This window comes from Sarcophilus harrisii, chromosome 5, assembly GCF_902635505.1.
Source record: "Sarcophilus harrisii chromosome 5, mSarHar1.11, whole genome shotgun sequence".
NCBI lineage: Eukaryota > Metazoa > Chordata > Mammalia > Dasyuromorphia > Dasyuridae > Sarcophilus > Sarcophilus harrisii.
Genome location: NC_045430.1, coordinates 135311048 through 135323630, shown reverse-complemented (window position 1 = coordinate 135323630; position 12583 = coordinate 135311048).

The window sequence follows — 12583 nt, the reverse complement described above, 5'->3', positions numbered from 1 at the left end:
GAGTATTTTTTTCTATGTTTCTAGAATATTGGAGCAGTTTTACCTAATGTTCTCTTCCAGGGTCTTGTTTTGGTCATGGTCTTCAGATATTTGAATAATTTTAAATTGTCTTTTCTGGATCTATTTTCTAGGTCAGCTTTTTTTCAATGACTGTTTCACATGTTCAATTTTTTCATTCTTTTAACTTTGTTTCATTGATCCTTGCTGTCTCACTAAGTCATTAGCATCCATTTGCCCTATTCAACCTTTTAATGTTTAATTTTCTTCTGGTTTCTTTTATATCTTTTTTTTCCCATTTGGTTTATTCTACTGTTTAAGTAATTGTTTTGTTCTGAAAAATTATTTTCTTTCCTTTTCCAAGCTGTTGACTCTCTCATGAATACCTCTCTTTTCCTTTCTCATTTTTTCTTCTATTTCTCTTATTTGTCTTTTAAAGCATTTTAGAAATACTTCCAAAAGCTTCTTTGAGCTTGAGACCAATTTATCTCACTCTTTGAGATTTCTTCCGTGGACATTTTGTCCTCACCTGAGTTTGTGTTTTTGTCTACCCTGTCACCATAGTAGCTTCTTATAGTCAAGGTTCTTTTCTGTTTCTTGCTCATTTTCTTTCCTTTTCTTTTGGTATTTGCATTTTTTTTTTTTTTTTTTTTTTTTTACTTTTATGGTGGAGCTCTGTCCTTGGAATAAAGGATATACTGTCCCAAGCTTCCTATGCAGCTCTGACACTTAGCATTTAGCACAGGGGTCCCTTGTGTTTCCAGAGGGTAGATTTTTTTTTTTTCAGGAAACATCCTGGTTTCCTGAAATGTGCCCCACTGATTTGCTTCTTTTCTGAGCCAGGACTAAGCAGCTTTCTTCTGATTTGCTGTGATTAAACCCTCTCACCTGCTTTCCCAGAGTCTATCTGACATAGACTGACACGCTTTTTACCCCAGTGAGAATGACCTTTCTTGAAGTTTTTTCAGTCTGTCTTGAGCTGGAGAATGCTTTCATTCCATCAGAATGATCTGTTCAGAGACTTGGTTTTCATGTCGTTTTTGAAAAAAACTGGGAGAGCTGGAGCAACTTCCTGACTTTACCACCTTGACTCCACCCTCAGGATTCCCTTCCATCACCTCCTTTTAACCAGAAAGAAAGGTTATGCATTTGAACTTTGTTTTGGGAGCCACCTGCTAGTGGCTGCTGGATATCTAATTCTGACCAGCAGAATAGATCACTTTATGTGAGAGGATGATAATGATACAAGGAGACCAAGAGGCAGGTGCATTCTTTGATCTCTGTCCTCTTCCCTCTTGTCTCCAATTTATTGCATTTCCAGTACACAAGCAACATCTCTATCAAAGGCTGTTTTGCAATTCCTTCAAGTGTGTTATAATTCACAGCTGTGGGGACTTTCTGAGAATCGACCTGCCCCTTCATACTTAGGCACAGTTCTTAACAAACTTTGACATGAAAACAATAATATTCTCAATTAGACCAATTTGCATTACCATAATAATTAGCTTATTTTAAAATATTAAAGGGTCATTATTCACTTCTATTTATTCTTTTGAAAAATTGTTATTATCTCTTTTAGATATTTGTTTTTTGGACAAAGATGCTTAGATCTATATCTTTGTGTTCTACCTTGAGCACTTGCTAGTTGGGAAAATTATAACTTACCTGTTGGGGTAAGGAGTTTGCAACTATTTTAATTTGCTATCAAATTTTTATAATTTCATTTTTGTCATTTGGTTATGGATTTTTGTTTGCTTTATTTGAACATTAAAATAATTGATACTTTTTTCTTACTTGTTCTGTTCAAATATATACTTTCTTCCAAAGTTTATTTCATCAATATTCCATAAACATTAATATTTATTTTTTGTTAGTAAATATAAGCTCTTGTTTCATTTGTATTTTCATTGCATTATATGTACCTTGTACATATAAATTACTTTAAATTATTTATCAAAGAACTCATTTTCTTATTTTAGGCCCATTTAGGGTTAGCACCACTTACACTTGATTTAAATTTGTATCTGTTTCACTTATTAATTATAAATTTTCTACTTTTATATCCTATAAGGGAAAAGTTTATTTTCTCTTCTTGAATTTATTAAACTGTCATTACCTTATCAAATGATCAATTTTATACATTATATGATGTTTATAAATGTCTCTTAAGATTTTTAAACAATAGTTGTCAAATATATGTGTATGTGTGGATGTGCATGTATGTATATATAGAGAGATACATATATATGTATGTATATGTGTATATGTGTGTTTGTATATGTGTGTGGTATACTTGTATGTGTGTATGAAATCTAGTTTTTCAAACAGAAAAACCAAACTCTATTCTATGCTGTTCAGATATTTATCTTTGGGGAGTAGAGGTACCTAATGCATTGTTAGATTTCTCTATGCTTAAAGTATTTTGTGGACATCTATAATTATTGTCTAATTATCACTTGTGTCTCATACAATAATTACATTGTATTTAATAATATATCAATTTTGTTATTAGTCTACAGTAATACTGCACTATATTTAATATTAATATTAGTAGTATACATAGTACATAGTGAATGTAGCCTTGAAGCCAGGAAAATGTGTTCAAATCCTGCTTCTCACACAGGTTTTCAGTGTACTTTGGGCAAACGATATATCATCTTAGTGTTCCAGGCCACTAAAAATAAAAATTCCTTAGATATTGTCAAACTGCATTGGTAGGAGGGATTTCCCTATTGGTATCTCTGATGAATTCCCAAGTTTATATTATCCCCCTTTCAGCAATTAAAATCTGTTTATCTAACACATAATACATATATGCTTTTTTTTAAATTTAATAGCCTTTTATTTACAGGTTATATGTATGGGGAATTTTACAGCATTAACAATTGTCAAACCTCTTGTTCCAATTTTTCACCTCTTACCCCCCATCCCCTCCCCCAGATGGCAGGATGACCAGTAGATATTAAATATATTAAAATATAAATAAGATACACAATAAGTATATGTGACCAAACTGGTTTTTTGCTGTACAAAAAGAATCAGACTCTGAAATATTGTACAATTAGCTTGTGAAGGAAATCAAAAATGCAGGTGGGCAAAAATATAGGGATTGGGAATTCAATGTAATGGTTTTTAGTCATCTCCCAGAGTTCTTTCTCTGGGCGTAGTTGGTTTAGTTCATTACTGCTCCATTGGAAATGATTTGGTTGATCTCATTGCTGAGGATGGCCAGGTGCATCAGAACTGGTCATCATATAGTATTGTTGTTGAAGTATATAATGATCTCCTGGTCCTGCTCATTTCACTCAGCATCAGTTCATGTAAGTCTCTCCAGGTCTTTCTGAAATCATCCTGTTGGTCATTTCTTACAGAACAATAATATTCCATAATATTCATATACCACAATTTATTCAGCCATTCTCCAACTGATGGACATCCACTCAGTTTCCAGTTTCTAGCCACTACAAAGAGGGCTGCCATAAACATTCGTGCACATACAGGTCCCTTTCCCTTCTTTATGATCTCTTTGGGATATAAGCCCAGTAGTAACACTGCTGGATCAAAGGGACATATATGCTTTTTAAATAGATATGTTGCCTGAGAAAGTAATTTAGTTAGTGTTATTCATCATTTATCTTTATGAAGATCAAGTATAAAGAATTATATGCTAAACTCTAATATTTAATTTTGCATGAATATTCAGGTTTTAACTTTGTTTCATTAAAAAAAAACCCAGAAAAAGTGACAGTTAATTGGTTTATAGAAAATATGACAGTGTCTCAGAGGTAATTTACTTTAACTTTCTCATTTTACAGAAAAGCACACTAAAGTCCAGAGAGTGACTTGCTCAAAGTCACACAGGTAAAATTTACGCACCATTTTTCTAATTCTAAATCAAATTTACAATGCACTGTGCTGGATTTGTTGATTCAGTTCAGTATAATATCTTATTTCATTTTAGGGGAGAATGCATCTAATTTATATTTATATTTTTATTTATTAATTTTGCTTAACATCCTTCAAATAATTTTATCACATTTATTTTGGTACTAATCTTTTTATTATTTTTGCATGCAAATTTTGCTATGTCCTATTTCAATTTTTTCTTTTCTTTTTTTGTGATAGATAAGTAATAATATTGGTAATCTGGATTTAAATTACTTGGAACATGAGTAATGCATTACTTTATGCTTATAATCCTCCCTTTGGCTTGGAAACATTTTCTGGTCAAGTTTTTCATGATTTCTTGAAATAAGCCATTCAGGATTTTGTTTAAGGTTTTCCCTTAAATGTCAACAATTTTTAGTATATATCTTTAAGCCCTTTCTCTAGAACAAATTTTTTTTTAATTGTAGAAATTTGGTTATTCCAATTATACTGATTTAAAAAAAACTTTATTCTGATTATTATTGATGCATTTTACATTGTTTCTATCATTTTTTTGTGATTATTTCTTGCCTGGCTAAGCTTACTTAATCTCTGTTCTATTTTTCCCATTGAAATTTTCATTAAGATTTCTAATTTAGTCTTTTCTCTACTTGTATCTCTTTCTAACTTTTCTCAGGTTATGGCCATCATGTCATTTTATTTGGATTGTTTTATTTGGGATTATTGTAGAATGATTCTCTTCTAAACATTTCTCCTTGCATTCATTTATTTAATTACCCAACCCAGTTCATTTTGCATATTGCTGGCACACTCAATATCCTGAAATCATGACATTATTTTTTCTGTGAAGGTTCAGTTATATTTCATATCAAATACAGATTCTTCTATCCCATTTTAGGGGTCATCCCAATTTAATTTTATTTATCTAGCATCTTTTATTCCACATTTCAAAGGTTCCAATGAACAATTTTCAGGTAAGACTATTGTCTTCTGAAAGTTATCTTCTTCATTTCTGTTTCTTTGTGCTATCTCATGCTGCTCATCACAACTGAAAAGCTTTTCATCTTTCCCTTTGCCTATCCAAGATATATTAATTCTTTGAAGATTATACACACACACACACACACACACACACACACACACACACACATAACATATTTCTTACAAGAAATTTTCCCTCCTAATCCAGTCCACATTGTTTTTGTTTTGTTTTAGTTTGGTGTGGTTTTTCTTGCCACCTCTGATTTACTGTGCTAAAAGACATTTTCACATATTTTCATACTTATTCCTCATTTTTTTCCTGTTTCCCAAGGAAGGTAATCCCAAATGGGTTTTTATGTAGACTGTTTGGTATCCAACAAAAGGTTAGGCACATGGTAGGTGCTCATTAATTATTTGTAAATTGATAAATTTGTTTCCAATATTTACTTCTGTAAATCTAATGAGAATAAAGATATTATATTTTAAACTATAAAATTCTAAACATTTAATAGAATTTTACATGGTATTTTAGATTTTGTTGAATAAATATATATGCTATAAGTAAAGTGATAACATTTACCTGGCAAAAATAACATATGTGTGACATACAGGAGAAGCACATTTTTGCCACAGATTCCACTATGGTCATTCATTTATTTGCCTGCACAAAAAAAAAGAAAAAATCATGTAAGATCTTAATAGATACAATGATCTACATTAACTACATATACTATCTGACCTGAAGGCATTTATAATTTGGTTGACTTGATGGGCTTATGTATATAAATTATAGAGTCATATTCAAGAGTATAAGAGAAAACTAACTAACCCAGTAAAGTTAGTCCTTTACTAATCAGTGTTTAATGTAAAGATTCTATTCAGTGCCTACATTCCAGGCGAGGCATCAAAGTTCCTTAATTTCAGTGGTGATCTCCACTAATAAAAACAGAATAGCACTCAGCTTAGATTTTTCTATTAAAGAACAGTAGTAAGGACATATTTAATTTTTTTACATGTACTTAAAGTTAGAATTGTATCATTTGACATAATCTTGTAATATATTAGGTGATTAAATTGTAGTAATTTCTCTGAGCTAAAGTTTTTTGGCTTAATTATAGTAGTTTTATCCTTCTTAAAAATATTGGATTATATCTGTAACATCTTTTCTTTGTAATGTACTTTTTTTTTTTATTTTGAGAAAGTTAATTTTAGAAAGGACCAAAAATATTCCTGGCATGTTTTAGATTCCTAGACCCAGACAATTATGATTCCCTGAAAGAGGACTCATACATGAATTGGCAATTTTCTTTTTCAATCAAATTTTAAAATGTAATTTTTTTTTGCATAGGTATCACATATGAGTCCCTTTAGACACATTTTACATTTCTCAAGATGAATGAACTTCTTATAGATATTGCAGAAACAACTGCAATTTTGAGCCCTATGTCATTTGAATTATACATTAAAAAAAATGAACAAACAAAACATAACTTTGGAATTCATTTAAACTCAAGATGGAGTATATATTTTTTTTCTTAAAAATAGTTTAACATTTTCATATTTTTCTTTTCTTTTTTTAAAGAATCATGGTAATTATTATTCTTAGCATATATACTTTACACATACACATACACACAGAGACATATATATATATATATATATATATATTAATTATATGAAGAGTGTCAATTGGCGATTACCTTTATATTAAAATAAAAATATGATCTTGCTATTCATGCATGATTTAAGAGAGTTAACATGTTTAGATAAAAAATCAGTCAGATCTGCTTCTTTATCAATATTTTAATTGAATTAGAAATAATAATCTTATCTTCTACATATACATCAGAATAATCTAATTTTTCTCAGCAAGGAAATTCTGGGGATAAGAACACAATCATCTAAAACAGGATTTGAATCTTAGTCTTCTTGACTCTATACATAGAATTCTGTGGTCATTTCTTTTTTGATTTTTTTATTCTAAAAAAATTTTGCAAGTAACCCTCCCCCCAACAAATGAAAAAAAAATAATGTAATAAAAGATTATTGATGAAAAAATGAATCTCTTCATTCATCTTACTTTTTTTTAAATAGCTTTTTATTTACAAGTTATATGCATGGGTAATTTTACAACATTGACAATTGCCAAAACTTTTTGTTCCAATTTTCCCCTCTTTCCCCCTACCCCCTCCCTCATATGGCGGGATGACAAGCAGATGTTAAATATATTAAGTATAAATTAAATACACAATACGTATACATGACCAAACCGTTATTTTGCTGTACAAAAAGAATCAGACTCTAAAATAATGTACAATTAGCCTGTGAAGGAAATGCAAAATGCAGGCATGCAAAAATATAGGAATTGGGAATTCAATGTAATGGTTCTTAGTCATCTCCCAGAGTTCATTCGCTGGGTATAGCTGGTTCAGTTCATTGCTACTCCATTGGAACTAATTTGGTTCATCTCAATGCTGAAGATGGCCAGGTCCATCAGAATTGATTATCATATAGTATTGTTGTTGAAGTATACAATGATCACCTGGCCCTGCTCTTTTCACTCAGCATCAGCTTGTGTAAGTCTCTCCAGGTCTTTCTGAAATCATCCTGTTGATCATTTCTTACCAAACAATAATATTCCATAATATTCATATACCACAATTTATTCAGCCATTCTCCAATTGATGGGCATCTACTCAGTTTCCAGTTTCTGGCCACTACAAAGAGGGCTGCCACAAACATTCGTGCATATAGAGGTCTCTTTCCCTTCTTTATGATCTCTTTGGGATATAAGCCCAGTAGTAACACTCCTGGATCAAAGGGTATGCAGTTTGATAACTTTTTGAGCATAGTTCCAAACTACTCTCCAAAATGGTTGGATTTAAAATGGTTGGATTTAGTGTTTAAAATTGTTTTTAATGTAGCCATGGGAGGAATAAACTTTAAATCAATCAATCAATCAGGATACAGGTCTACATCTAAGGTCTGAGATGTACTAGCCTGAATGCTGGTATAGCTGAACCATTTCCTGCCATTTCTACTGATTCCTAACCTCTAAATTGTATATTTGTGATTGCCTTAGAACTTTCTTGTGGGATTGCTCCTATCTCTGAATGAAATATATACTCATGTTGCTTGGAGAGTACTATCATTTTTGTCTAAGCTGGAAGTAGTTTTGCTATTGACCCCCTTTCAAATAACTTATGTGCTTTAAGCTGAATTTTTATTTATTTCTAGAGTGATTAAAAAACCACTATAGTTTCTTATTATTTTATTCCTCCTGAATCTTCTCTACAAAATAAATGTCAACAGGTCCTTTGATGAACTTGATTTGGCACATTTTAACTATGCAAAAAATATTTGTGGTTTCCATATGGTTGTATCTTTATTAAAAATATAACATTACCATTAAAAAATAGAAACTAATTTAATTATATTGGACTTCTCTAGAAAATAAAGTTTTTTTTTTTTTGGTTTGGTTTTTAGGGGTTTCCTAAAATTCCCCAAAAGCAGCTCTGAGTTTAACTAATGAGAAAAAGTTGACAACAAATCTTATTTAATTACACTAAAGGGTTTTGATCCAAAGGAATGATATGATTAGATAAAAAGAAGATTCTGTTTTTATGTATTATATATTATTTTAGTCAGATCAATAAAACAAAAGGTAAGGTAGGAAATATCTCTCAAGAAATTTGATAAAGAAAGGAGAAAGTTTGGATAATAGGTAACAGGTTGTTCTAAAGAAAGGAATTGTTCAGGATAATGAAGATATACCCATGTATATTGGTAGTGGGGAATCTTTTTTCTGTCTCATTTGCAGGCCATACAAAATTAACAACTTATAGAATTCAAACAATAGGAGGCTATTGTATTTAGCTTTCAGTTAATCATTGCTTGCAGTTGTCTAGCAAATGATATTCTAGACTTTATATGACCTAAGTGCTGGATGTTCCCCAGAGTCAAAAAGAAAGAGAGAGATTAAAAATGTAAAAAAGAATGGAGATGATTGACAGTTAGGTACTACACAAGGCAAGTAATGATTGAATCAAGAGCTCAGAGGGCTTACTTAATCTTTGTAAAGAAGAGTGATGGTTCTTACCAAGAGAAAAAAAACAAAAAACAAAGAGAATTTAGCAGAATCTTAACAAGAACCTTTGTTGAATTTAGTGGAAAAATTACTCTTTGTTCTAACATATAATGTCTTTAAATCATGGGCCATCTAAAACATTAACTGTTGTCAAATGAAAGAGTTTCTTTATGACAAAGAAAGATAAGGAAATGAAACCTCATTTCATTTATCTTTGTAAGATGTGGGTCATGTATAATCCTGAAGAACAGAAACTGGGGCAAAATAATTCTTGCAAATGTTATGCTAACAGATGATCTTTTAAAAGTAGAAAAATTATTTAACAGTACCTCCCAGCATGACCTAGATTCTTCATATGGCAAGTTTTAAGTTGAGATTTAAATGTATTTCCACAAGAGACAGCAAACTTGTTATTATGGCTACTTACTCTGTTAACCATTTATAGAAAACAGCCATGTTCCAGTAAAGTACTGCATAGATTACTGGGACATGATTTACCAAGTCCTGAGTTCAAACCCTGTCCCTGTCTAAGATATTATATTCCTGTGTCATCATAGGTAAGTCTCCTATGGTTTTTCAGTCTCAGCAAAATAAGCTGATTGGAAGCTGGTGAGCCTGGGAAAAATCTGAGAAAAAATTATGAAAAAATAAAAAATACATATCTTAGAGGTTTTGTTTCCTTAATATTTCTTAATTTTCATTTGCTCCAATATCCTTCAGAAACATAGTAAAAATATGATTAGCTAAAACTCAATTACCTAAAATTTAGGTTAATCAAAGTTTTCTTTCACTGCCTGCTCTTTCCCTTCCTATTACACCATGTTTACCCCATGGCATTCACTATGATGAGGTTATATTGTATGTCAGATAAACATGAGACATTTAATTACTTTTTACCATATAATTAAAAGGAATTAACTCTATTAATACAACTTTATACACATAGAAGTTAGAAAATTCAAAGTAAACAGGCTCTGGAGAGACAATGTGACATTAGAAATGGTGGCTTTGGCATAAAAAAAAAAATTGCTCAAATGCAGCATCTAACATATACTATGTGATCCTGAATAAATCACTTAATCTTTCAACTTTTAAAAATCAACTTATTGATTTGATTTAATCACTGAAGGGAGCTACCAAGGAGCACCCTTATCTATCCATACAGACCTGCAATTCCTCTGTAACTTAATAGTCTCAGAGTTGCCTGGTTACTAAGAAGTTAAGTAACTTAGTCAGAATCACACTTAGAATTTGTGCTTCTGTGTATGTGCATGACAGAGACACACACAGATGGATATAAAGAGAGAGAGGAGAGAAAGAGAGAGTGAGAGAGAGAGAGAGAAACAGAATAACAAAAAAAGAGACAGTGTGTGTGTGTGAGAGAGAGAGAGAGAGAGAGAGAGAGAGGGAAAAAGAGACAGAGAGAGAGAGAGAGAGAGAGAGAGAGAGAGAGAGAGAAAGACAGAAAGACAGAGAGACAGGGACAGAGAGATAGTAAGAATGAACAGGGTTTGAGACTGGACCTGATGACACTGATATAGAGATAGTTAGGGAGTACCCAGCAGCAATGTTGATGGTAATCTCTTTTGCACTGTGAGGTTAAATAACTTGTCTAAGGTCATTCAGGTAATATTTGTCAGAGAGAACTCCATAGTAGGTCTTTCAGGCTTGCAAGATGGTTATCTATTTATACTATTCAAATATTTATAACTATGAATTGTATTGATTCTTTTGATATGAATCTATCTTGATTCAGAGTATCAACAAAATTGTAAATAACAAATCTAAACACAAGTTTCTTTATATAGAGATTTGGTTGTATCACTCCTTTGGCTTTATAAAAGCTCTTAAGAAGATCTCTAATGCAATTTTTAAAAGTTCAAACAGCTTAGTAGTTAAAACTGTTAGGGATAGGTCTAATATCAGTATCATAGTAGTTTAGGTTCAATTTGAGATGAAGTAAATCACTTATTAAATATTTACTAAAAAGAAGTGTATTTGCAGTAACAGAGAAAGGATATAATCAAATCATCAAGTGTAGTGTGGCATGTAACTTCTATAATAGCTTCCTAGCTAACCAGAAAGATTCTTCCAGAGAAGCATAGGCCAAACAGGTCTTGTGAAAGTTTCATTGTATTTTAGGGAAAATTAATCCTTTTTGACTGGAAACAGGGAAAGCTGATCCCGTCACAAAGTTGTCCCCACATTACCCTTTGAATTTTGTCTGATATAACCCTTTTAGGAGAAGCAGCATATATTATACAGTCTTTAAAGTTGGCAAAGTTCCTTACAAATATGAGTTCATTTACCCTCTCTCTTTAATAATTCTGGGAGATTAGTGCTATTATTATTCTAATTTTACAGATGAGAAAAATGTAGCTGATGAAGGTTAAATGATTTTCCAGAGTCATAAATCTAGTAAGTTTCTGAGTTAGTATTCAAACTCAAGTCTCTTTGACATTAGATTTCAGAGAGTACTTCATGTTTACTCTTGTCAAATAACAATCATTTAACATATGTTGTATTCCAGGCAGTATATTAAGTGCTAGAGACGTTGTTCTAAGCATTCATAAAATGCATTATGTTATATGTGTATGTGTGGATGTATATAAATATATATGTAAAATTTTTTCCTATACTTTTTAGCTGTGTGACCTTGGGCAAGTCACTTAACCCTAATAGCCTCAGGGAAAAAAATTTTCAACAAAATTTTATTGAATATCTGCTCTTACCTTAATATATCTATCCATATCTATATCTATCTATCAACTGATAGTTAGCTAGTTAGATATACCTCTCCACTGCTTGACTTATTGAATATGGCCCTCAACCTGAAATTTGCAAAGACCAAAAGCTCAAATGCCATTTCACAAAGATTATGTGACCCTAAGTAAAGACAATCATTCTTCCAGGATCTTCATATACCCATTTTGCTTTCTGGTTATCTAAAGCAACAGCTAGTCAGTCATCCCATCAAAATTTGCCTTTTTTTAAGGTGCCTCAGGTTTCAAATCCCTCTGTTTCTAGGAAATAAATAAGACAAAACCCAGTATAATTTATGTTAAGTAAAAGGAACATAATATGATTATATGACTGAAATTATTCCCACCAGATATAAAATGACTCATAAATTAACTCCCCAGTGATATTTACATTTCAAAAGTGAGGGTTATTATCCTAAATTAAACTCCCATTTTCTTCCTGCTTATTCTTGACCATCCCTTCTTCTCTTCCTATCTTTATTGTTCTACCTTTTCTGTTTCCTTAAAACAGCAAAATAAAAAGTTCAATAATTTAACAACCATGTGAGAATCTCCTAACCTTGTTGTGAATATAGGCAATGAAGCATGATATTTAATAGTCATCATCATTTTAAAACACTCTTAATCTGTTTGGAACAATGTTTTAATGGCAGTATTTCCCTTAGAGACTAGTCAGAATAATTTTATTAGTAAGTAGTGAAAACAAATACAATACCTGTTAATAATTTCTATGTCCATAACTTCCTGCTAAATAAGAGGGTAAATGACAATTTGAGATAAAATGAAATCTCTGACCTTCTTGCTGTTAATATATTCAAAATTAATATAGTTTCTTAGCACTTCCTTCATATCTCATTTGAATTGGAGG